Genomic DNA, 27,828 nt, shown 5'->3' with positions numbered 1-27,828 from the left:
ATTTCAGGAATCAGTGAACTAAAATGGATGGGAATGGGTGAATTTAATTCCCATGACCATTATATAGACTATTGTGGGCAAGAATCCCTTAGAAGAAATGGAGTAGCCATCATAGTCAACAAAAGAGTTTGGGTGCAGTCTCAAAAATGACAGAATGCTCTTGGTTTGTTTCCAGGGTAAACCATTCAACATCACAGCAATGCAAGTCTATGCTCCAACCACTAATGCCAAAGAAGATGAAGTTGAATGATTCTATGAACACCTACAAGGCTTCTAGAACTAACACCAAAAAATGATGTTTTTTTCATTTTAGGTGATCGGAATGCAAAAGTAGGAAGTCAGGAGATATGAACAAAGCTATGAACAAAGCTACTGGAGGTGATGGAATTCCAGTTGAGCTATTTCAAATCCTAAAAGATGATACTGTTAAAGTACTGTGCTCAATATACCAGCAAATTTGGAAAACTCAGTGAACACAGGACTGGAAAAGGTCAGGTTTTCATTCCAATCCCCAAAAAGGGCAATGCCGAAGAATGTTCAAATTATTGCACAATTATAGTCATTTCACATGCTAGCAAAGGAATGTTCAAAATCCTTCAAGCTAGGCTTGAACAATATGTGAACTGAGAACTTCCAATGTACAAGCTGGATTTAGAAAAGGCAGAGGAACCAGAGAATAAATTGCCAACATCCATTGTATCATAGAAAAAGCTAAAGAATTCCAGAAAAAAAATCTACGTCTGCTTCATTGACTACACTAAAGCTTTTGACTGTGTGGATCAAAACAGACTGTGGAAAATCTTAAAGAGGTGGGAATACCAGACCACTTTACCTGCCTTCTGAGAAATCTGTATGAGGGTCAAGAAGCAACATTTAGGACCGGACATGGAAAAACAGACTGGTTCCAAATTGGGAAAGGAGTATGTTAAGGCTGTATATTGTCACCCTGCTTATTTATCTTATGTGAAGAGTACATCATGTCAAATGCCATGCTGGATGAAACACAAGCTGGAGTCAAGATTGCTGGGAGAAATATCAATAACCTCAGATATGCAGATAACACCACCCTTAAAGCAGAAAGTGAAGAGGAATTAAAGAGCCTGTTGATGAAAGTGAAAGAGGAGAGTGAAAAAGCTGGCTTAAAACTCAACATTCAAAAAACAAAGATCAAGGCATCCTGTCCCATCACTATATGGCAAATAGATGGGGAAACAATGGAAACAGTGATGGACATTATTTTCTTGGGCTCTAAAATCACTGTGGATGGTGACTGCAGCCATGAAATTAAAAGATGTTTGCTCGTTGGAAGGATAGCTATGACCAACTTAGACAGTGATTCTCAGTGTGTGTCTCTCATGTGTGTGTGTGTCTCTCAGTGTGTGTGTCTCTCACGTCTGGGTGTGTTTGTCTGTCTGTGTGTGTGTCTCTCACTTTGTGTGTATCTCTCAGTGTGTGTGTCTATCATGTCTGTGTGTGTGTGTGTCTCTCAGTGTGTGTGTCTCTCACGTCTGGGTGTGTTTGTCTGTGTGTGTGTGTGTCTCTCACTGTGTGTGTATCTCTCAGTGTGTGTCTCTCACATCTGTGTGTGTGTCTCTCACGTCTGGGTGTGTTTGTCTGTGTGTGTGTGTCTCTCACTGTGTGTGTATCTCTCAGTGTGTGTCTCTCACATCTGTGTGTGTGTCTCTCACGTCTGGGTGTGTTTGTCTGTGTGTGTGTGTGTCTCTCAGTGTGTGTGTCTCTCTCAGTGTGTGTGTCTCTCACGTCTGGGTGTGTTTGTCTGTGTGTGTGTGTGTGTCTCTCACTGTGTGTGTATCTCTCAGTGTGTGTCTCTCACATCTGTGTGTGTGTCTCTCACGTCTGGGTGTGTTTGTCTGTGTGTGTGTGTGTGTCTCTCAGTGTGTGTGTCTCTCTCAGTGTGTGTGTCTCTCACGTCTGGGTGTGTTTGTGTGTGTGTGTGTCTCTCACTGTGTGTGTGTCTCTCTCAGTGTGTGTGTCTCTTACGTCTGGGTGTGTGTCTCTCTCAGTGTGTGTGTCTCTCACGTCTGGGTGTGTGTCTCTCTCAGTGTGTGTATCTCTCCCAGTGTGTGTGTCTCTCACTGTGTGTGTGTCTCTCAGTGTGTGTGTCTCTCATGTCTGGGTGTGTTTGTCTGTGTGTGTGTCTCTCACTGTGTGTGTATCTCTCAGTGTGTGTGTGTCTCTCATGTCTGTGTGTGTGTGTCTCTCACGTCTGGGTGTGTTTGTGTGTGTGTGTGTCTCTCACTGTGTGTGTGTCTCTCTCAGTGTGTGTGTCTCTTACGTCTGGGTGTGTGTCTCTCTCAGTGTGTGTGTCTCTCACGTCTGGGTGTGTGTCTCTCTCAGTGTGTGTATCTCTCCCAGTGTGTGTGTCTCTCACTGTGTGTGTGTCTCTCAGTGTGTATGTCTCTCATGTCTGGGTGTGTTTGTCTGTGTGTGTGTCTCTCACTGTGTGTGTATCTCTCAGTGTGTGTGTGTCTCTCATGTCTGTGTGTGTGTGTCTCTCACGTCTGGGTGTGTTTGTCTGTGTGTGTGTCTCTCACTGTGTGCACACACTGAGAGACACACACACTGAGAGGGACACACACACTGAGGTTATAGCTTTGACTATATGGACAATCATAGGCAAAGTGACTCCAACGTTCCTGTAGACATGTATAGATGTGAGAGCTGGACAATGAAAAAGGCTGAGCGCTGAAGAATTGATGCCTTCAAACTGTGGTGTTGGAGAAGACACTTGAGAGTCCCTTAGACTGCAAGGAGATCCAACCAGTCCATCCTAAAGGAGATCAGTCCTGGGTGTTCATTGGAAAGACTGATGCTAAAGCTGAAGCTCCAATACTTTGGCCGCCTGATGGAAAGAGCTGATTCATTGAAAAAGATTGAGATGCTGGGAAAGTTTGAAGGCAAAAGGAGAAGAGGGGAACAGAGGATGAGATGGTTGGATGACATCACCAATTCATAGGACATGAGTTCAAGCAAGCTCCAGGACATGGTGAAGGACAGGGAAGCCTGGTTTACTGTAATCTATGGAGTTGCAAAGAATCGGACACCACTGAGTGACTGAAAAACATCAAGAGACAGCTGGAGTTAACAGGCAAGTCTGAGTGAACAGCAATCCTGTATGGAGGAAGGGAGACCCAAGAAGTCACCACCGATTCAGAAGATTGACTGATTTATTGGATAGCTATGGGAAAGGAACTGACAATTGGTAAATGTCCTAAGAGTCCTAAACTAGATTGTGAAGTGAAGTCACTCAGTCGTGTCCGACTCTTTGCGACCCCATAGACTGTAGCCTATCAGGCTCCTCCGCCCATTGGATTTTCCAGGCAAGAACACTGGAGTGGGTTGCCGTAGGAGCTTTAAAAACACAACCTGCTTTTAAAAAGGAAGTGTCATTTTCCTAGTTTACAGAAAGTAAAAAATGTACTTAAGTAACTTGCCTAGGGTCACATAGCTATTAAAATGTGGACAGGTTGGATTGGCCTCAACATCTTAACTTTTTCACTGCTTCATTTATAGCTACATCCTTTATTTTAGTGACAGAGGCCTGTATGTTGTGGTCTGATACAAGCACTTAGAAATGGCAAGGCCAGTTAAGAAGGTGATTCAGAGTCAAGTCCATGAAGATGCTTAACAAAAATGAAAATATATGAACACCTTATACCAGTGTGTAATGTTTCCCTTTTGTCATTCTCATCAGTTTACACATGCTTTTATAGACATTTTTCCCTTTGCTCCTCATAGCAATTCAAGAAGAAAACAGAGCTAATAGTAGTTTTCTCTCTTTACAGGTCCGAAGACCAAGGCTTGGAGAGATTGCCCCCTCCCCCGCAAGACTGCTTAGCTCCTTTTGATATGTGGATTCTTTATGCCCAGAAGGAAAAGGTAGTTGTCACACCACTTTCCTCTGCAATTCCCATCCTTCAGATCTCATCATGGGCTTTCAGTGCCAGACACAAAGCAAGATGGTGATGCAAATGGAGCCACAGTGAATTTTACCCCCAGCATCTTTCTCATACTCAGGTCTAGACCCTCCAAAAAGTGTCAGAAAGACACTATGTGTTAACTCAATACTTGCTGTACCTTGAACAACCATTTTTTTTTTTTTTTAAATAATAAGGACATTCAACAAGATGCAAATTTCAAACTAAGTATGAAGACAATAATTTCAAACTGGTATAAATTGATTCAAGTGATCATCAATGACATTTTTGAGCTCTCAGTCTGCTATAAGATATATTTTATTTAATAAATGCTGGTCAAGTTAATTAGTTACTGACCCCACAATACTAAATGAAGAGGTATGATATGATGGGGAATCAAATATATCACTTGCCAGCTATGAGATCCTCTGCTGGTCAATCTTTCCTAATAATTTTCTCATTTTTATTTTTTTGGCCTCACCACATGGCATATGGGATCTTAGTTCCCAAACCAAGGATGGAACCCATACACCCTGCAATGGAGACTCAGAGTCTTAATCACTGGGCTGTCAGGGAAATCCGAGAGAAATCTCTAGCTATTGAAAGTGATCCCTGATGACAGCCATCAAAAAAGATTAAAAAAAAATTTTTTTTCTCATTTTTTAAATGGACCCAGTAATGGCTATTTTAAGGTAGTTTAGTAAAGATTAAGTAATAGCACATGCAAATAACTCTATGAAGTGCATTGTACATAGTAGGAACTCAATTACCATGGATATTTATAAAACATATTTTCTAAGTTGACTGAGAAAATTGTATTTTAAAGGGGAAATTAAAAAAAAAAAAAAAAAAGAAACTCCACTGAAAACATTCATGGCAGAGATATTTAAACATATTTCTATTGCAGCCAATGCAATAGAATGCAATAACTCAATGGAATATTTTAGTTCTCAAAGAAAATAGGACATTTAATTATTCCTTCCATAATGGAAAGAAAATTAAGTTAGGAGTTAAAATGAAGTTAGAGTTAGTCCTAGCTCTATTATTTAGCATCTCCATCTCATGGAGGAAGCCACTTAGATTTTTTGAAATTCAGTGTCCTCATCAATGAAATGAGATTATCTACCCTCACTACTTCCTTTCTATGTTGTTATGAAAACAAATTGATCTCTGAATGTGAAAGGTATTTCTTTTCCTGTCCTGTATTATTATAGAGATCTATCCATATATAGCGTTGTTTCCTGGGTTCCCATGTGAGGAGATGGGCTCTCCTTTGCCAATTTTTGAGCTTCAAATTCAGGAGAACAATAACTCTGGTAGACACGTTATGTCAAGAGAAAGTGACAAATTATTTTGAATATACTGCTTCCATTGTATTTTTCTTTGGAAGGCTTCCCATCAAATATGCTGACTGAAAGGGGCTTTTGTAGGGGAACTGGAAGGGCCTTGACAGCTTGACACCAGAGCCCCTCTTGGGCTGGTGCTGATGCTGAAATCCTCAGAAAGAGACTGTGTTCCAGGATGCCCAGGGCAATCTTTCCTCCCAGGAATGACAGTCTAGATTGAATTAGCTTTGGTTCTTTCATCACTAATTAGATGGCGCAGCAGGCCTGCTTCAGGGCACGAAAGCATTGATTCAGTTCCTGTAATAAGTCTAATGAAGTACCTTCATGGTGGTTCAGGGTGCCAGTTCTCTAAAAGTTGCCCTGAAATGTGTACTGGCACAGCCAGTCAATTTACAGACACACAGAAAACAAGAAAAAGTTACACAGATATTTTATTAGTGGATATGCTTACGTTTTCTCCAAAACTAGATTTGGAAGTGACCTTGAGATAGCAACTAGTTTATCCCTTAGATTCCACAGTGGATTATGACAACACCATCCGGAGAGTCCGAATCTTTCCTACGTTTGTAAATGCTGGAAGTGCCACAACTGCTTTGTAACACATCCAACTATCCAGCAACCTTTCCTATCCTTATTAGTATGAAATATGACTCTTATTCATAATTGAATATCACCCACTTGCCGAATATTATCTTGAGCCAAGAAACTTTCATGTTAAGTTGAAAATCAAATACATAGAAATGAAATAAATTTAATAGGATAATATAAAGTTCTCAGTATAAACTCATAATTTATATAGCGCTATATATTTTGCAGAGCATTTTCACATCTAGTTTCTTATAAGAGAATCTGCAGCAGAGTCTACGGGCTGGAACAATGGGCTGAGGGGAAGCCATTAAGGAGGAGAAAATAGAAAGAGAAGGTGCAGATTCACAGCATCTTAACCTTGAAAGGAATCATAAATTTTATCAAGCCTGTCCTCTCATTCACACAGGCATCCTCGTCGCATGCCAAACTGGTAATCGAACAGCTTCTGCTTAACATTCCTAATGCAGGGATGCGTCTGGGTTCTGAGGCAGAGCTGTCCATCATTGAATGGTTCCATCTGCTAGAATTACTTCGTTATATTTAGCCAAATTCTGCCTCCTGTAATTCTTTCCACTTCTGCATTTGCTTTCGGTCACAAGAAAACACAAGTCTGTTCTTTATTCATAGCAGCATTATTCAACATTTAAGGATTAAAAATATGTCCCCACTATGCAAATCTTCTCCATGCTAAATAGTCCATTTCTGTCAACAACTATCATGGTTTGATTTCCCAAATTCTCCAGATGTGGACTCTTTTCTGAAAAGACACCAGTTCCTGGCTATTCAGAAAGTGTTCTGTATCTCAGCAGCTTCAGCATCACCTGGCAACTGGTCATAAATGCAGACACTTAGAACTCAAGCCAGACCTACTAGCAAGTTGATTTATATGAACATTAAAGATTGAGAAGCTTCGTTGGACTGTCTCCTAATACATAGCAACTCAAAATACATAAATCCTTCAAAGATAGTTTGAGTCGGTGATCCCATCCGACCATTCCACCCTCTGTCATTCCCTTCTCCTCCTGCCCTCTATCTTTCCCAGCATCAGGGTCTTTTCAAATGAGTCAGTTCTTCGCATCAGGTGGCCAAAGTGTTGGAGTTTCAGCTTCAGCCTCAGTCCCTCCAGTGAATATTCAGGACTGATTTCCTTTAGGATGGACTGGTTGGATTTCCTTGCAGTCCAAGGGACTCTCAAGAATCTTCTCCAACACCACAGTTCAAAAGCATCAATTCTTTGGTCTCAACTTTCTTTATAGTCCAACTCTCACATCCATACATGACTACGGGGAAAACAGCCTTCACTAGATGGACCTTTGTTGGCAAAGTAATGTCTCTGCTTTTTAATGTGCTGTTTAGGTTAGTCATAACTTTTCTTCCAAGGAGCAAGCATCTTTTAATTTCATGGCTGCAGTCACCATCTGCAGTGATTTTGGAGCCCCCCACCCCCAAAATAAAGTCTCTCACTGTTTCCATTGTTTCCCCATCTATTTGCCATGAAGTGATGGGACCAGATGCCATGATCCTAGTTTTCTGAATATTGAGTTTTAAGCCAACTTTTTCACTATTCTCTTTCACTTTCATCAAGAGGCTCTTTAGTTCTTCTTCGCTTTCTGCCATAAGGGTGGTGTTATCTGCATATCTGTGAAAAATTCTTAAAGAGATGGGAATACCAGAGCACCTAACCTGTCTCTTGAGAAATCTGTATGCAGGTCTGGAAGCAACAGTTAGAACTGGACATGGAAAAACAGATTGGTTCCAAATTGGGAAAGCAGTGCGTCAAGGCTGTACGTGGTAATATACTTCTGGAAACTACCTTGATATATACAAAATTAAGTTCTACAGATGTGTGCTGGAAACCTGTCATGTGTTGGAAACAACCCTGAGTTTCACCTGCAATATACAAGCAATGAGACACCTTTCTTTCCTTAAGAAGTGTGCCATCTAATAAGAATTTGGGTTTGGAGATCATGTAAGGACAACTCTTGCCAGGGCTTCCTCCCCCTTTTAAGGCTAATTACCTGAGCAGAGTCCATGTTTGTGTGCCCCAAGGCAGGTCTACTTTGCCACCTAATTAGTGATGAAAGAACCAAAGCTTATTCAGTCTGGTCTGTCATTCTCCAGACCAAGGAATGATCCCAGGACATAAGCTTTCTTTTGAAATTATAAGAATAGACAGCCAACACCACAAGATTTTTATTTTTCCTGAGGAGTTCATTAAAACAAAGAGCAAATATGATCTGAAATGTGTAACTTGGAGGAAGATAATAGAAACTCATCATATATATGCACAGAGAAACATTTCAGACCTATGGTCCAGAAGAAAACCTGACTTCTGACTGATTTTTTATTAGTCTGCTGGTGTCTTAAAATTGATCCATCATTGGTTAAACAAGTCAAGCTTGAGACCTACAGCAAACTTAGATGAACATAAAAAAAAAAAAGCATTCAGCTTTGTGTAAGGAAGATCTGAATAAAATTTCTTTTTAAAACTGACCAGTACCTGACCAATTGAGCCCATGCTAGCATAATTCAATTTTAAACTACCTTGGAATTTGAAATTCTTTGGGCCACAAATCCTACCAAATTGCTGTGCTTCTAGTTCACTGGCATCTCCTTACCTTGTTTCTGAGCCCGAGCATTCTTTACTTAACAACCATTCAACACATGTTTATTAAATGCTTTTTTTTTTTTGAAACAGGCCTTTGTAAAACTAACATTCTATGGGGAAGAAACAGAAAATAAAGAAGTACTCAGGGAAATAAATGAGTAATTGTAGTTATTAAGAAATGCTGCAAAGAAAATGAATCATGCTAAGTAGTGAATGACAGTGGGGTGTGCTTCTCATACTTGACCACTGAGAAAAGCCAATGTTGTCCAATTCTGGGGAAAGAATGTTCCTGGCAGAGGGAATGGGAAGTTTTATGGTCTCCTCTCCAAGTCTCCCTGAGACTTAGTCCTCGGCTCCTATGACTCCATCCCCGCAAGTTCTCCTCACACACTTGGATCTCAGCCAGGTGTCTGCCCTACCGTACTTTTCAGTGGACACCTTAGATTTGCAGTTGATTTGGATGTTTTATTTAAGGTATTTGCAAATCCGTCTAACTCAGGCCTTGTAGATTGAATTCCCACTTCAAGTCTCCTTTAGCCTTGAACTTCCCAGTGCTTCAGAAGCACCACCCTGGCTTGACTCTCTGATCAGCACCCAGGAGGTTTTACCCTGTTCCCCCACAGGGCCTTGTGTTTTCCTTTCTCACAGAACTTGTCAGGCTTTGTTTTTGTCATTTATATGACCATCCTTCCCACCAGATAGTGAGCATGCAGGGGCTAAATCTTCAATTGACGCCATTTAGCACAGGCATCTAGCACAATACTTGACACATGCAAAGCCCTTAGACACTTGCGGTGAGTGAATAAGGAGTTACTAAGTGGCTTTAGATTCAGATTTTTCACTTTGCCTTTTTTGGCCGAGTCACACTGCCATGTATTTTTACTGTAGTTTTTCCCTGATGACTTTGACTATTAAGAATCATTTTGAAATGGAGCAGGACCCTATGGTCTATGCCCCCAATATCCTCAGGCAGCCTTTTGTCTGTAGAAAAACTTAAGCCAGAGAATAAGTTTAATCAGAGAAGTGAGAAAATGTAGAAGCAAAGAAAAGCAGTCCAGCAAGACTCAATAATCATAGTTTAGTCATTAAGCAAAGTCAAGGACTTTTAGTTCCTCCTCAAGGACTGTAGGTAATTTCTGTAGGTAATGTAAGTTGTCTCATAGTTACTGAAACTCTCACCAGATGGAAGAAGTTAACTATAAGATAACCAGACTGAAGCTGTGACATATAAGCTGACACTTTGGAGAACTGGCCTCAAGGATGGGAACAAACCAGCCCTAGAACTGAAGATTAATTGTACTTAAAACAATCAAGATGTAGCTAATCAGACTATCTCATGACCAAGTTCAAAGTGACTGTCAGAGCTGACTGTGCTGTTTCTGCATTTAGCCCCCTCCGTCAGTCTATAACAGATAACGCCCACTGATTGTCAGTGGAGAGGAGTCAGCCTTTGGACAGGAGTTTGCCATCCCTACCACACCCCCTCCACCTGCACCCACCAGTTACCAACATCCAAAATAAAGCAAACTTTTCTTTCCACTAACCTTGCATCTTTAATGGCTTTTGAGTGGTGAGCACAGACCCCACCTTCTGCTAGAATTTCATCTGGCTATATTTTCATTTTGTTAGAAGTACGGTATATTTTGCAATTTAAATTTAATTCCACTTTACTTAAAATGACTTTGGGCAAGCAACCCTACTGGGCAATATAAAGTTGAGTGGGGTTTTTGTGGCACAAGATCAGTATATCCCTAATATACCTCTGGTCTATATTTTGTTCAGTTTTAAACATGTGGCAATAAATTTTTGATTTTTCACTTCATAAAGCCAAAGGATTTAATGTTTTTTTTTTTTTTCCTATCATTTTTGTGCATTTGTTCAAGAAACGTCTTGAGAGTTTTTCAACCATTCTCATTTGACATAAAAAGAAATGCTTTTCCAGGAAGACAAGCAATTTTAATCCTGGCTTAAAACTTGGATACAGGTAAAAGTGATAAGTAATATGATTTTGGGTAAAGAAGGGGACCCCCCAATCCTCTCCCCAAATTCTCTTCTAGCCCATGAATCTTTTTCTGAAATTTCAAATTAAATTTTTTCCTGTTAAAATGCAAGTTCTTGGGATTTCCCTTGTGTTCCAGGGGTTACTTCTGATACAGAGGGTGTGGGTTCGGTCCCTGATTGGGGAGCTAAGATCCGACATGCCTCACTGCCAAAAAATCAAAACAGAAAACAAAAACAATATCGTAACAAATTCAATAAAGACTTTTAAAATGGTCCACATTTTAAAAAAATCTTTAAAAAAATGCAAACTGTCTTAGAGGGATCAGACATTAAGCCTTGTTCACACTGAAATTTAAGGGGCTAATAATATCAGATTTTTTTTTTTCACTGAAGACAAGTTAAAAGCTTATAAACTCCTGAGCTCTGGAGGGAGAAGGTAGGCAATAAGGAAGAACTACAGATATGAGGATATAACAAAAGAGATGCTGGAAACCCCTAACTTAGACTTTGTCCATTCTGTAGTTCTGCAGGAGTGATCAAGACAAGGACCTGAGGTCAAACCTGGGAGAATGTGCTTTTCTGTCCTCATCCTCCACAGCTAGTTTTCAAATTCAATATTGCTAAGTCCTTTAACAGCTTCCTGAAGGCACACCATGAAATGTGGGGAAATAAATCCCCCATCTATTTTGTGATTCAGAGTGAAATATCCTCAGTTTATTAATTTTGAGTATGCAACTGATTGTGGCCAGTCATTCATTAGTAATGGGCAAAATGATTTTAAATATTCAATAATTGTGCTATGCTCATTTCTGTATTTACATATATCTTCATAAGAATCACCAAGGGTAATTTTGCATTTATCTATTCAAGCTCTGGCCAATGTTGAGTTTAGCAATAAATTACTTACAGGCACTTTTTATTTTAAAGCTTGATTAGGATTCCATACTGTATGTATTTGTCAAATACTGAATAATTCAGAGGACTTTTAATTAGTTCTCACTGCAAAGACAGGGTGGAGAGTAGGACTTAGAAGGGAAAGCAGAATAGAGCACAGCCGAAAAAAGAGTAAGACATGAATTTACCACTCCAAGTTAGAAAGAGAGCAAATCGTGAATTAGAGAGCTAGTTGATCATACTAAAATTTGAAGTTCATCTGGGTGAATGGTTGGAGGAAGACTGGAGTGAACACAAGCAACTAACACCATTCAGTGTTCCGGGACTGTGCTAAGACCTTTACATTCTTATCTCACTGAATCGTTAGAGAAGACTTAGGAACCAGGTACCACTATGTTCCTGATTGTGTAAATAAGGATATTGTTGTTGACAGATGTCAGGTAGTGTGCTTATTTTCCAGAGCTAAAGAGTGAAAATTTGTCTAGCCTGTTGGATAATGGCTATCTAACTGGTTAGAGGCCATGTGACTTTAGAGCCCAAACTTGAAACCACGGCATTCTCTTGAGAAGACTTAAAATACAGGTAGGAAGGAAGAAAAGGCAAAATAGATAAAGATCTTGGGGATGTTGGGATCAAAGATACATACACTACAGTCTCATCTTTGCTGTGAGGTGTCCTCAATACCTACAGTCAATAGGTAGGTGTTCAATCTTTTCTCCTCTGGGATCCCATGGTACTTTACATGTAACCCTGTTACAACATTTTCACAATCTGATTTGTTCTTTTCTATATACTGACTTATAAATTAATTCTTAACAATTTTATTGACATACGATAAACTCCACATATTTAAGATGTACAATTTGATGTTTGACTAATGTATATACCCATGAAAGCATCATCACAAATAAGCCAGTGAACATATCCATCACATCCATAGGTTGGTTGGTGCCCCCTTTAAGACCTCCTTTTATCTCTTGTATCAGTCAGGATTTTCCAGAGAAACAGAACCAATAGTGTATACATTATAAGGAATTGGCTTGTGCAGTTATGGAGACTGAGAAGCCCCAAGGTCTCAGGTTGGCAAGCTGGAGACCCAGGAGATTCAGTGATGTGGTTCCAGTCTGAGTCCAAAGGACTGAAAGCCAGGAGAGCTAATGGTTAATCTCTAGTCTGCAGGCTGGAGGCTATAGCCCAAGAGGAGCTGGCATTTCTGTTTGAGTTCAAAGCCAGGAAAAGACTAACGTCCCAGCTCACACACTTAAGCAGGAGGAGTTTTCTCTTGTTCAGCCCTTTTGTTCTATTCAGATTTTCGGTTGGTTGCTGAGACCCATCCACATTAGGGAGGGCAATCTTCTCTATGCAGGCTACCGATTCAAATGTTGCTCTTGTCCACAAACACTCTTACAGACACACCCAGAATAAAGCTTGACCAAATGTTAAGACACTTTGTAGCCCAGTCAAGTTGGCAGATAAAATTGACCATTATACCTCTTTACCTTGTCCCTATTTCCAGGCAACTACTGATTTTTTCTGTCACCCATTTCTTGGACTTTTATATAAATAAAGCAAAACTGTGTGTAGTATACTCTTTTTGTTTGACTTTTTCTTTAAACATAATTATTTCACCTATGCTGTTGCATGTATAAACAGTTAATTCATTTTTATTTCTGAATAGTTTTTTACTGTATAGATCTATCACAGTTTATTTATCTATTCATCTGTTGATGGACTTATGGGCTATCTATAGTTCTTACCTGTTACAAATAAATCTGCCATGAGTGTTTAAGTACAAGCCTTTCTGTGGGTATATACTTTTATTTCTCTTGGGTAAATACTTAGAAGTGGAATTGGTATATCATAATAGTAGGTGTATGCTGAACTTAAAAAAATGACCAAACTCTTTACCAAAGTGAGTGCTATTTTATATTCTTACCAGCAGTAGATGAGAGCTCTCATTCTTCCAGAACCTTGCAAACACTTAATATGCTTGTCTTTAATTTTATCTATTCTAATAGGGTTCAGTTCAGTTCAGTAGCTCAGTCATGTCCGACTCTTTGTGACCCCATGCATTGCACAGCACGCCAGGCCTCCCTGTCCATCACCAACTCTCGGGGTTTACTCAAGCTCATGCCCATCGAGTTGGTGATGCCATCCAGCCATCTCAATAGGGTTAAGTGATATGTTATCTAGTTTACTTTGCATTTTCTTAATGACTAATAATATCAAACATCTTTTCATGTGCTTTTCATCCATATATCTTTTTTTGGTGAAAGATTATTCAAATATTTTGGTCATTTTTATTGAACTGTTTATTTTGTTATTTTTTGAGAGCTCTTTACATGTTCTGATACAAGTATTTTATCAGATATATCACTTGCAAATATTTTCTCACATCTGTGGTTTTTCAATTCATTCATTTTGCTGTCTTGTCAAGAGGAGACTTTTCAATTTGATAAAGTCCAATTTATCAGTTTGTTATTCTATGGATTGTGACTTTGCTGTTATTCAAAGAAATATTTGCTTAAGCCAAAATTGTTTCTTTTGTAAAATTTATAGTTTTAGTTTCTGTGAACCATTTCAAGTTAATATTTATTTGTTCATAGTTAAAGATGTGATCAAAATTTTTATTTTATTTTATTATTTTGCATAAGAAAATCTCATGGTTTCTGTAACATATGTTGAAAAGACTATCCTTTCTCCATTGAATTGCTTTAGTACCTTTGTTGAAAATCACTTATCAGTGTGTGTGGGCTTATGTCTGAATTCTTGATTCTGTTACATTGGTCTGTTTTTCTATCTGCATGGCCAATAACACACTGTTTCGATTACTCTTGCTTTATTATAAGTAGTAGTGCTAGTTTAGTTCTGAATCTTTGTTTTTCCTTTTCAAATCTAGGCAAATTTTGGCTAATCTAGGTCCTTTATATTTCAATGCTGATTTTTTAATAAGTTTATTATTTCCATAAAAAACCCTGCTGGAGTTTTGATTGGGATTACATCGAATTACAGATCAATTTGGGGGGAACTGGCATTTGACAATTGTGTCTTCTGACCCATGAACCTAATGTATTTTTTCATGTATTTATAATTTCTTTAATTTCTCTCAGCAGTGTCTTGCATTTTTTCAGTGTATAGCTATATCACATTTTCATTAGCTTTATGACTAAGAATTTCATATTTTTCATATTTATTTATATTATATATTTATAAATAGTATATTTAAAAATAGCAATTCTAATCATTTGTTGTTACTATATAAATGTAATTGATTTTTATAATTGACCTTTTAACTTGAAGTCTAACTACTCTCAGTGATAAGTTCTAGGAGCTTCTTTGTAGATTCTACTTGATCTTCTTTGTTAGATAGTAGTACTACAATGTTTACAATTAAAAGAAAATAGTTGCTGCCTCCACATCCCCAGTATATGTCCCCTAGAATCAGTCATTCTAAATGCTTTGAGTTGTTTCTTCTGGAAATTAACTCCATATTTTTACATGGATGCTTATATTGCTTTTTTGATGTTTCAGTTTTAGGCTTTAGCTTCGTATTCTCCATTGTGCCAATGACATTCCTACACCCACATGCTTTCTCCTTCATCCCCGCCTTTTAACTTAGGTATGTCATAATTTTTGGTTAAATATAAAATGTTTTGTACTAATACAACCCCATAAATACTGTTTACAGTTAAGCCACAGAGTGTAACAAAATTAAGATTTCCTTTTAAAATAATATTCCTTTTTATTGGAGTTTGAAATCAAACCTGCCCGGACATCAAATCACCTAGAAAGTTTTATAGAAATATATACTTTTGGGCTCTAGCTGGAATCTGCTGAATTCGAATATCTAGGCTGGAACCTTAGAGAATATATTTTTAAAATGAAGAAGGAATTCATAGGGCCTGGACTCCATCTTAGGCCTGTTCATGCTGATCATGTTCGGTCACCTCTCCAATGGACTCTGAATTCTGTGTTCGGTGTCTGTGGAAACGACAACAGAAGGCTAAGACCCTCTCCGGACAGGGGAATCTTGAAGATCGTATCCAGGTTACTTATTGCCTAAGAGAACACATACACTAATCACCCCTTCCTCCAGACAGGCCATAAATTTTCTGTACCTGTCAGAGTGTAACCTCATGCTTATTGATTATTGGCTAGTTGTTTAACTGTCTGAGCACATGGCACATGAGTGATGGGGTTATTGGGATTATATTTACCCTTCCTTAGTTTATGTAAGTCTCAAGGAATTTGGGGTGGTGGGTTTGGACATGTACACATGGGGTGTAAAAGATTTTCACAAATGCTGGTCAGGGTCCTTGGCTAAGAGGAGACTCTGCCTTGGACCCGCCGGCGTAATAAACTGCACTCCACTATCTGCATTATCCTTCTGAGTGAGTTTGTTTCCCGGAAGGCGTGGCTACAACAAAAACATCCAGTGGGCCATTCAGACTCAGCTAGTCTTCTGCAGTTTGGGAATAACTGCCTTCAAGCTCATCTTGTTTAAGAAATGTGTAGTGGTAACTATGAAAACATCTTCATTGTAAAAATGATTGAACTGTCAGATTGAACTGAAGTAGTGCTGTCCTGGATTTCCATCTGACGCTATACATCAGTCATAATCTCCCATGATCTCATCTGTCAACCAGCACCAAGTCACAGGACTGACTGAGCCTTGCTAACAATGACTGGATTGTAACTGGATCTGAACTTGCAGACCTCAGGCATGATATGCATATTGTTGGGTTCACTGATCTGAAATAAGAGTTAATAGTACCTTTTGAGAAGTCAGTTACATGGGACTGACTCAATTGCTTATGTGTACCTATACTTTAGTGATACTAGTTTGCAAAATTTTCGATTTTGGTTAGAAGTAGCCTTGAACACAGTAAGCTGTGCAAGTTGTTAGCACCACCTGTCTCACCATTGGCTTCTGTAGTCTAATTAGATTTCTACTGTATCAGGGAATGTTCAAAGTGTGCAAGCTGCAAGGCTTCACCATGCTTAGCCATCTAGTGGGAACCAGAGGAGAAGAAATGAATTAACTCTCTGCCCTTGAAAATCTAGGAACTGATTTTAAGCAGTAAATATTAAGTTAGAAATGTCCTCCTGAGACATAAACTACAGATCCTTCCTGGAAGATGTGCAGCCTTTCCCGATAATCATCACAAGTGCTGATGCCAGATGCATTATTAACAAAGCATATGCACATTTTGGGAACTTTTGAAGAGTAAAGTTTGGCTTAATGGCCAGGCAGACTCCACTAAGTAAGTGACACAGTCTCTTACTTATGCAGCTGAACTGCATAATTCACCTTTATCTTACAGCTTTGGAAGTCAATGTCCTTGCCACATAGTCTGTCAGAGATATGAAATAATTCCAACAATTTAAGCCCAAGCCTTCCATACAATCCCTTCCTTGAGGGAGTGTTCCATACTTCATTAGTGAAAGCTGGTCTAAAAATTCTGATCTGTAGAAATAGTATAAAATTTCACATACTCCATCAATTACACATTTTCAGGACATTTGGGATCTGAACTTGATAACATCAACCTCTACTATTGCAGGAGGCTGTTTTCCCTTTCAGAGGACACACTAGTTACTTTAGGAAATGATAAGAGTTCTGACTTCTCCAGAACAGAGCAAACTGGTCATTAACACATTGATCCACACCTTCCTTCATTCATTTGAGAAATATTTGGTAAATCCCTTCCATCTGGGACAGGGGCTTCCCAGGTGGCACTAGTGGTAAAGAACCCACCTTCCAATACAGGAGACATAAGAGATGTGGGTTCACTCCCTGGGTTGCGAAGATCCCCTGGAGGAGGGCATGGCAACCCACTCCAGTATTCTTGCCTGGAGAATCCCATGGAGAGGAGCCTGGCAGACAATAGTTCATGGGGTCTCAAAAAGTCGGACTGGACTGAGCAACTTAACTCACAATACACATTCCATGTGGGTCACACTGGGGTACTGAGAAAGACTGAAGAAAAAAAAAAAAACACAGTAATAGGAGGTTTGGGTAGGGTATGTATTTTATTTTAAATATAGAAGGACCCTTTGGTGAGACATCATTCTAGCATAGACCTGAGTGAAGTGAGGAAGTAAGTCATGGGAATATGAAAGGGATGTGTTTCAGATAGAGGAAAGGGCAGGTGCAAGTGTCCTGAGGCGAAAGCCTGTTGAAATGTTTGAGAAACAGAAAGAGGACAGAAGAATGAAAAAAAGTTGAAGGTAGGATCATAAGGTTGGAAGAGGGCCTGGTCTTGCTAGGGTATCAAATATAATTTGCATGTAATTTTTAAATGTGTTGATGGTGAGTCTTATGAGGGAGAATGACATGACCCGACTTGGATTTTAGAGGATCCCTGTTAATGCTGTGTGAAGTATAGATTTGGTGGGAGTAGAGGCAGAAAACCTCTGGTGATGAGAAGGGATTTGAAACTCTTGAGGTCCCTATGCCTGTGTTAGAAATATACCAATAAAGAAGAAACAGCAGATCTTTGAAGACAGGTCATATATTTTTGATTTCTTGCTATAGCCATGATAGCCTTAGAAAAACTCCACATTGCTATAGTTCAGTTTCACAAGTAAGTACTAAAATAAAATGTACTATGTTTTGAAAACTAGGTTCCCCTGCCATCCTCTGAGAAAGAGGAAGGCAATAAAATAAATGAAATTCTCCTTTTTTTTTTTTTTAAACTCCACACTGTGCATAAATTGTTACTTACCCAGAGTATGTAGGAGAGCCTTGTTTCTAAAGCAGGTTTGTTAAGTATCAATTGCACAGGTTTTATCAAGAGTTGATTTGATTTTATAAGATATCTTCAAGGAAAAAAATTGGAAGAAAGAAAATAATTCTGAGGGTTTTTTTTTTTTTTTTGCTGAAAACAAAAATTATTAAGAATATATATTTTTCTAATATCAAATTGTGTGAAAATACAAACATCTGTTCTAAAATGTAGGCTTCTCACTCTCCAGAGGTATGAAATCATAAATTTGAAGTGAGGTTCAAGCATCCATACTTTTAACCTGATTTACAGAAGTAAACAGTCTGCTCATATTTCAGATAATTGTCTGTGAATAGCTTTTCTCAGAAGTAGGCTTTTGCTAAAAGTTTGATTGTTTTTGTTTAGTTGCTCGGTTGTGTATAACTCTTTTGCAACCCCATGGATTGTATCCTACCATGTTCTTCTGTCCATGGGATTTCCCAGGCAAGAATACTTGAGTGGGTTGCCATTTCCTTCTCCAGGGGATCTTCCCTGGCCCAGGGATCAAACCCATGTCTCCTGCATTGACAGGTGGATTTTTTTTTTTTTTTTTTTTTTTTTACCACTGAGCCAACAGGGAAGCCAAAAGTTTGATTATATATATTTAAATAAGATCATGAAGTTCAACTATGCTTACTTGCATCATGGCCTTCTTCCCCTATTGCCATCATTCCTCCTTGTTCCTAAAAAAATAAATCATGAAGTAAAAAACCTGAATAAAAGAAGTAAAATTTAAAATAACCAATATCATCAAAATAAATAAAACATCTGAGAAATACCTTTAACCAGATTTAAAATTCTGGAATAAAAAGGTTAAAACCAGTTAAAAATAAAAAATAAAACTATGTCATTAAAAAAAATTAGATAAAATTGAAAGGTAAAAACTGCAAAGGGAATTAAATCAGAATAAATTAGAAATACAGTTTTTAAAACAATGTAAATGTTCCATGGTATATTCTCCACAATAAAGAGTAAAATTATAGTTGAAAATCACTTGTGGATATGAGTCTTAAACAAGACATCCAATTCTTGGTAATGAAGTTCCAGCATTAAATTGTTGGTTCTTCATCCAACTAGTTTGTGTGTCTTATTCATCTTTATATCCCTGAGTCTGGTGCAATGTAGACTTAGGTGCTCAATATTTGTAGAGCAAATGAACCAATGTTTAATGAGTTCCTATTATTTGCAAGACACCTTTATAGATTTGTCTGTGTAAATTCACTTGCTTAATTGTCATGATAAGTCCGTGAGTTAAACCTTCAATTTATTGTGGAGTAGTTGAGGCAAAGAAAAGTTAAGTAACATTGTCCAAGATCACAAAAATATTAAGTGTTAATTTTTCATTAGACCACAGCCTGGGGCCAAAGTAGCTCTTGGATAGCATGTACATACATACACAATGCCATATTTACAAGTAGGCATGTGGCTATTACCTATCTCATGGGGATCCTTGTTTTTAACTATACAAAGAGTGTCAAATCCTAATTAATTCTCAGAAATTATCTAGAGATGTGCAGCTCTAGCTATCTACTTTCGTACAACGTGAGAAGACCATAGCAGATGGCTCTTTGGGTGCTGGTAGAAATGACAAATATTTCGACTTTGGTGCTGTACCTGAACAAGCTAATTCCATAAAAACTCATTGTATAAGATCAGAGAGCACAGATAGTATTAGCATGTCAATGGAATATAGGATATAGAAAGAAAATCAGATTTGGTTGAACCCGAACCAAGAATGAAGCATGTGTCCTCCCTCACGGCAGAGTGGAGATGGCAGACATGTCAGAGAGTGATTGTGAGGACCAAATGAGATCACAGTTTGGAAGAATGGAGTCAAAAAGATGTGAGCTTGCCTTGCTATTTACTAGGTATGTGATACAGTAATCAATATTTCTCAGCCAAAGGTTATTTGCATTTCCAAATAGGGATAATACAGTATTTCACAGGTTTCTTGTGAGAACCCAAGGCTAATGAAAATAAAACACCAATTTGGCATTCAATTCACAGAAGACCACAAATGAATCAGTATTTGGAAGACATTCTGGGGAAGGAGGAAGAAGACACAGTGTTTCCCTACCATGCTTCCATGTAACCTCAGGGAACCCATGGGAGATGGGTGGGATGAACTGAGGAGAAGATTATAACAAGATACAAGTTTTGTTTTCTGATTGACCCATGCATCAATCTATTGCTACATACTCAACAATTGCCACCGAGAAACTGACAATGTCTTATACACCATCTGATTCCTTAGGGTCCCTCACACTGAGCTAGGCTCTAAATAGATTCCCAGTAAGTACTCTGTTGAGTAATTATTGACGTATCTTAGGGTCTCTGGCTTACCTGCCATGCTCTTGAGGGACACTCAGTGTATGGACTAGGACTCTGGTCATCTAGTTCTAGCCCTTCATCTTCTATCTCTTTGACAGTTTACAGTGGGAAAATCACAACCTCTTTGGCTTGTGGTTATTGAAAGCAGAGAGCTGGGGCATGTATTTTTGTGATTTCAACAATTTCTGAAGTTAACATGGCCCCAGAGATGAAAAACATTATGTGGGTTAGAGGTGGGCTCAAATTTCTCTTCCTCTATGCATTTCCCCATGAGCTTTGGTGTTAGAATCCTAGGAGGATAACGTGTGTCATCTTTACTTCAACTTAATTTCATCACTGACCCAGTGGGCCTTGAGTTCCCAGTTATAACCAATGCAATGTTGCCTAGAGGGCAAGAATGCTCTGCTTAGTGCAATAGAACAAATGGTCCATTTGCTTGTGGGAGACTGTTTCTATCAGTCAGGCTTTTGTCAGGAGCTGGAGTACAGTCAATTCAAGGTTAAAGTTTCTGCAAGGACAGCATACTGGGAGTCTGTCTGCCTGAAAGAAATCTTCATGTGTTGACTGTTTTCAACTTACGAGAAGTAGATTTGAGAAGATAAAACATATAGTCTGTATAGGGAAAGATTTTTTTTTTTGAAAATGTAATACTTTCTGGAATAATGGTAAAAACTGAAAGATTCAGATAAATTGTCTTTTCATGAGAAACAACTCTTATACATCAAGGGAAACCTGTATTCCACACTTACTTTTTTGGTTGTACCATGTGGCATGTGGAATCTTAGCCTCCTGACCAGGGACCGAACCCATGCCCCTTGTAGTGGAAGTGAGGAATCCTAACCACTGGATCACCAGATAATTCCCAGGTATTCCAACATTTTAAAAAAGACATATTAATATATTTACACTTATTAAAAATAGTATTCCTAAGTTTAAATCTGTCCACTAAGATCTGGCATGCTCTGGCTTTTCCTCAAGAAATAGAAAACTTAAGAAATATATGAATTTCATGAATTTCAGAATGGTTTCTCCTATGTTCTGCCTGGGATATATACCCACTCATAACACTTTTAGTGTTTTCCCCATTTGGAGTTTATCTATTTATTCTCTCTTTCATTAATATATATTCATGGGACATAGAAGCCTGCCTTATAGCTCTTACAGCAAATTTTTGAAGAAAATATTTATTTAACTTTTAGATTAAACACAACTGATGGACTAAGCATATATCATGCAAACCCCAAGGACAAACAATTACAAACACTGTGATTTATTACTTTTTAAGCAGTATATTGTAAGATTGTAAATTCTCAGGAAATTTAAATCTAGTCTCACAGTATGATATTGATAATTGACCTTCACTTGATTGCTTATTTGGAAAATTGTCAATAGTACTTCTTTTGGTTTTGCTATGCTAGCATGGAAACTGCACATTATCTCTTAACACAAACCATCATAATCTCCCCCAAGGGTCTATGCCAGGGATAGTAAATTTCTGACACTTGACCTGTCTGTATTCATTGCAGATATTACTATTCCACCAAAGCATTCTTTCCTACTGAACCTAGACATGACCTCAGATTGACATTTGTATATGAAATGAAACTTATTTGCACTCTCTGGCAAACACAAATTATTCTTGTATTTTTAATAAATATTCCTTGAATGTTTAATTATTTATGATATAATTGTGAGCAGATGGCAGCCTACAAGTTATCCACTTATTCTGTGAGAGAGGAAGTAATATCTTGCTTGCAAATCGCTCCTCAAGGGATATATTATGATCAGTGTCTAGACAGTTTCCATTTTTCAATTTTATGAATATCCTCCATGCAGAATGCCAGTATAGTACTGCATATGTTATGGAATGTCAGATCAATTAGAACAAGTCGAAAGACTTGAGAATAGACACTAATTTGTTGGTATTTAGTGACTTTAGAAAAATTGTCTTTAATAGTGAAGTCACTAGAACCCAAATACCTTATTTTTTTCTCATTGAGTGGATAAAATCTGAGTATTGAATCAGAAATAAACTTTAAGAGGTCTGGAATTTTGGAGAATTATCCCAGGTGGCCTTCTGAAAAATAACACATGGCCAGGTATACGTATTTAATTGTATCAACTTTGTTTTTCTTACACACTTTGAAATATTTGGAAAGCTACTGGCTTAGGTTAACAAACCTAGGTAGAACCTGAGGTTTAATTCTTGCTCAGTTTCTAGACTAGATAAATTGCCTCTGGGGTAATGTAGGTTCTCTTTAAATCCAGGCAATTTGTGTTTATTGCTCCTTGTTGGAATAAATGAATTAATAAAATCTTTACTAGACAAAGTAACTTGCAAGAATTAGTAATGGAGAGCAGGCATAGTCATCATCCATGAAATGGATGTGATATTGCTAAATGCCTTAATTGGAGCTGATTCTATTAAATGGAAAGATAATGTGCTGATTATGTTCAATTTTTCCCTCACTTTCAATATTTGATAATTTTAAAATGTAGGGTTTTGTTCTGAGTGATGAGTATCTGAATACAATTATCCCAGTTCCAATGGCTAAATAGATGCTTCTTTAGAAATATAGATAGTAGAGAATCAAAACCACTAACCTCTGAGTAACAGAAATTAATGCAGTCAGTGTTTATAAAATAATTTAGATCTGGACCCAGATTCTGCAATAATTGCAATCTTATTGAATGTTTATTTTACCCTGGACAAAACTTTGTGCTTGTATGAGGCAGCATGTAATTTCCATTCTTTTTTAGTAGAATTTTAACTTTCCAGGGTTATGTCTGTTCTTGTGGGTTAATCATTGCAATTTCTTATGTTTCTGGAAGAAGTCACACTAAGGTAATGCCAAGGCACCATTATTCAATAACTCATCTAAAAATATATTTCAGCATTTATATTACCTTCCAAAAAACTTTCTGTAGCCTGTAGGAATAAATATCCCAAGAATCCATGTTTAATTTTTCCAGTCTTTTTGGACAACCTCTAAACAGTAACTCCAAAAGTCTTAATCCTTCTTACACCCCCAAATATAAATGCACCAGTCCTTCCCCATTAGTCCATGAGTCCATGCTCTACCCATCGACTTATCCTCATGTCAATATTGGCTCCCTCCTCTGTCTCTACCCCTACTCCAACACCAGATCAAGTAGCAATGAGAGGAGTAATTCATCAAGAATAAGGCCAGATTTCCTGCCATCAAGCAATTACTACCTTTTTAAGGTAGTAACAAAATATGCTTACCATCTTACTACCTGGAAAATCACATATATATGTGTATATATCAAAAATTAAAAACTTAAGTGAGTGTATGTATACTCGTTTGAGTATGAAGATGAACAAAATCCATTTTTAGATGCCAGAGTAAAATTTTGTGGTATTACACACACACACACACACACACACACACACACACACACACACTCCTACCTTATGGTGTCTCTCTGTACAAAAATTACAAGAATTAAGTTGCCAGCTGTCTGACTGAGAGCTTTCACTGTAATTATTTCATTAATTTTATATGATGTACAATAGTAAGTTTATCTGCACAGTTAAGTATTTTTGCAATTAAAACTCCATCAGACTTTTTAGAATAAATAAACAGCTCATTCTCCCTTGTGTAAGATCTTTTGTTTTTAACTTTGTATATTGTTTTTGCACTGTCATTAAAACATAACTTCACAACCTAGAGTGAAATTGACCCAGCTTAGTTTATGAACCAGAATTAACACTCAATAAATGTTCGTTGGATGAAAATATACTTGATAGACAAAATAAAAAAAAAAAATCCAGTATGCTTGATGGTTTATTGATGGATGAGATGGGTACTGTGTTCTACATTCTCTATTTCCTGGTAGTGGTCTGTTACTTTTAAGTAGAAGTTGGAGGCAGAAGCTGGAGGAAGTAGACACCAAGCTAATAAAAGTCCCACAAATGGGAAGGGATGACTAGAGAAAATAATGCAAAACAACTGAGGTTTCTAGCTTCCTGGGGGGTTGATATTTTGGGAAATTGTGTCAGGCAAAAGAGGCCTGAATATCATTGTAAAGTTACTCAGCTCAGCTCATCTCAATCATTAAAACACACAAATACAGGAATGAAAATGTCAATGTTAAACTACAGTGATCTCTGAGATGCATTGAATCTCTTCCTTTAATTAAATTTATATTTTCAAAAAATGTTCTCTGAAAAACTGTGTGTGTTTTACTAGTGAAATCACATTTGAGCAATTGAATTATTATAGAACTGTTACTGCTTCTTTCTCTGTCTCTTCCGTGAACATTGAGATGAAAAAGTAATATCAAATGGTATCTGAAAAAAGTTATGGTTGAGGGGAAAAAGTAAAGGCCTGAGTTCTAATCCATTTACTGTCATTAACTAGATGGAAATCTTGGGTGCATTTCTTATCTCTAGCCCATTTTTAAAAAAAATCATGTCCTCAAGACTAAGTTTTTTTCCAGGAATTTTCCCACTTTGGTTATCTTTTCTCTAAAACATAATAAATCTTTCTATTCCTATGGGGTCATGCCGATCTATTCTGTTTTTTCCCATCTTAGTTTTAAAAAATAAAATAAAATGAAACCATATTATGTCTTCATATTCCTCTAGTTAAAATCCCTTCAGCTCTAATGTCCAGAAAATTGTCTATACAACTAATTTTCCTTATCGTTCCACCAAAATTGATTCAATAAACATTATGGAAGTCTTTATATTCTCAAATGCAAAAGATGATTTTCTAGAATCATAAACCACTACACCGTGAAACATTTTCCCATCTTGCCATTCTAATATCATGCTTTTCTGGTTTCCTCCTACCCCAGGCTATGCCTTGTCAGTTTCCTTTATTGGTTCCTCTCCTCCTCCCCTCTTTCTGAAATTTCCTTTGATCATCTCATCTCATTTCCATAGCCTTGTGAACACTCAGCACTTGTTCCTACTCTCCCAAGAAACTCTGTCAAAGTTCCTTGCAGTTGAACAGAATCTTTCCCTGAAAGAGCCATAGTGCAAGTCATGACACAATTTCTGGCCTTCGACAATGGATGGAGTGCATTGAGCTGTCAACTATGGAGGTAGTGCAGTGGAGTAGTGAAGTTTGCAAGCTCTTGGTCCAGATTGCTCAGATTTATGTCACATCGCTGTGGCTTATGTACTCTCCCAGGATCAGTTTATTCACCTCTAGTATGAGGATGATGATAATAATGGGACCTACATCATAGCACTGGTGTAAAGGTCAGTTAATAAGTATGAAGTGCTTAGACAAGTAACCAGTCTGTAGTAAAAGCTGTAAGGAACTGCAAAGGGTCCAAGACTGGCCTTACTTACCAGATAACAAGTTAGTCTGTTGCTACGACATGGATGATGGCAGAGACACAAGACCCCTGGGTGAGAGACAAAGAACTATAACACACGTGGCAGAATGAAGACCGTGAGTGTCCTGTTTGTATCACTTCCTCTCCAAGTTCTATGGGGCTGATGTGGAGGGGCCCAGGTGTGTTATTCAGCTGTTCCATCACAACAGAAGAATCCCAAGCTTAGGGACCATAACCCTTTCTAGTAGGCTGTTAGAATACCTGCTTTTTCACATACGATAATTGTAGAGTAATTAGCCTTCAATTAAAATAAATAAATTTATATTAAAAAAAAGAAAGCACTGGGACACAGGAAAAAAGAAAAAAAAGAATACCTGCTTTTTGCTTGCAAGGGAAATGTTAACTTTATTATATTGAGAAGTAAGAAAATCTGCTCAGGACAGAGAGACTAGTTCTATCTTCCAAGGATACTTGCTATATAAACATCCTTGAAAAAATAATCCAGAACAAAAGGACAGTTCCTAATTCACAAGATATGTGGAAATATGAGAGACTGCTGGGGGGAACTTTCTCCGGTTAGTACTGTCAGAAAATATTGTGCCATTTCCTCTGTTTGCTATTCCTTCTTCCTCCAGGGACAATTCATTGCTTCCTCTGTGACCCACAAACCTTTGTATCTATTATAAATATGTCATGTGTAATATGTATAAAGAAGGTATATATCTTCTATTTCGCTGCTACATTGTGAGGTCCTTGATAGCAAGTGTTATGGCTTATCTATCTTTTACACTCTTACCCCTGCTCCTTTCCTTCTATCACCTGGAAGAGTGTTTAAATTAGTTGGTGCTCAATGTATGCTTAATCACTTGTAATTTAAAAATTGAGTGTCATCGGTAGAAAGACTGAGTCTCTGTTGAAGACCATTGTCATTATTCAAAGGGAACATGTTTCACTGAGGACAGTAGAGAGGCATGACTCTCATTAAGCAAATGAATGTTTGAATTTTTAACATAGAAAATAAAATTAGAGATACTTTCAGCACAGTGCTATTTTTCAAAGACAATTTTTTTTCACACTCAAGAATATAATGGTAAATTATACATTTAACCCCCATAGCATTAAAGCATACTAAAGCACTTATATAAAGTTATAATATTTTCTAGTTTAAACCTATTCTGTTTTTAAATGAATGTGCAGTATAACAGATAGTCTGACTTAAATGGATATACTCTGTTTCCTTCATTTTTTTTAGAACTGCCAATTTTTCAAGATTCTGAGAAAACTGTTCCTAGAGGCGAAGAGACACCTGTATATAGCTGCATATTGGTTCATGGTTGTATCCATGGGGTGACAGATGCTAAACAAATGCAAACTAATATGACACAAAGCTCAACTATATGATTTAGCATTAAGCATTTGGCATCAAAAGTTTGATCTTATCTGAAGTATGGATCAGTTTTGCAGAACAGTATTACATGCTTTTTCTGAGGTTAAAGTGGGGTCAAATTGTGCCTTAAGAAGGGGAAAATGAGAGAGATCTGCCCTGATGAAAATAACTGCATACTTATTTCATGGTTTCTATTACAGTAATATTTGAAAATAAGGTTGGATTTGTGGACAAAGGTGGGGGAGAATTATCTCCAGCAGTGAAGCTCCAGGTAGGACTAGAAAAGACACGACCAGAGACCAGGTACTGCAGCGAATAAAGGTCAGAGTCTGAGGGAAAAGTCATTTTGGATTCAAATTCTGGCTTGGACATTTCCTAGCTATGTAATCTTGGAAAGTTCTTAAAATTCTCAAAACTCCAGTTTCTTTGTAAGATATCTACATTTCAGACTTCCTGTGATGACTAAAAGAGATAATGCGTGTATACTGCTGAGTCCAATGCTGACACAATAGAAGTGTGCTATAATTCGCAACTTGCATATGCATTTATTCAAAAAAGAATTGACTCAAAGAAAAAATATCTACTTAGCTAATGGTTTACTTTTAGCTGCTAAAAGTGCTTTTCAGTAATTCATGGCTGAGACTCGTTGATCTTG

The sequence above is a fragment of the Dama dama genome, chromosome 1, assembly GCF_033118175.1.
Source record: "Dama dama isolate Ldn47 chromosome 1, ASM3311817v1, whole genome shotgun sequence".
NCBI classification, from domain to species: Eukaryota; Metazoa; Chordata; class Mammalia; order Artiodactyla; family Cervidae; genus Dama; species Dama dama.
Note: the sequence above shows the minus strand (reverse complement) of the source record.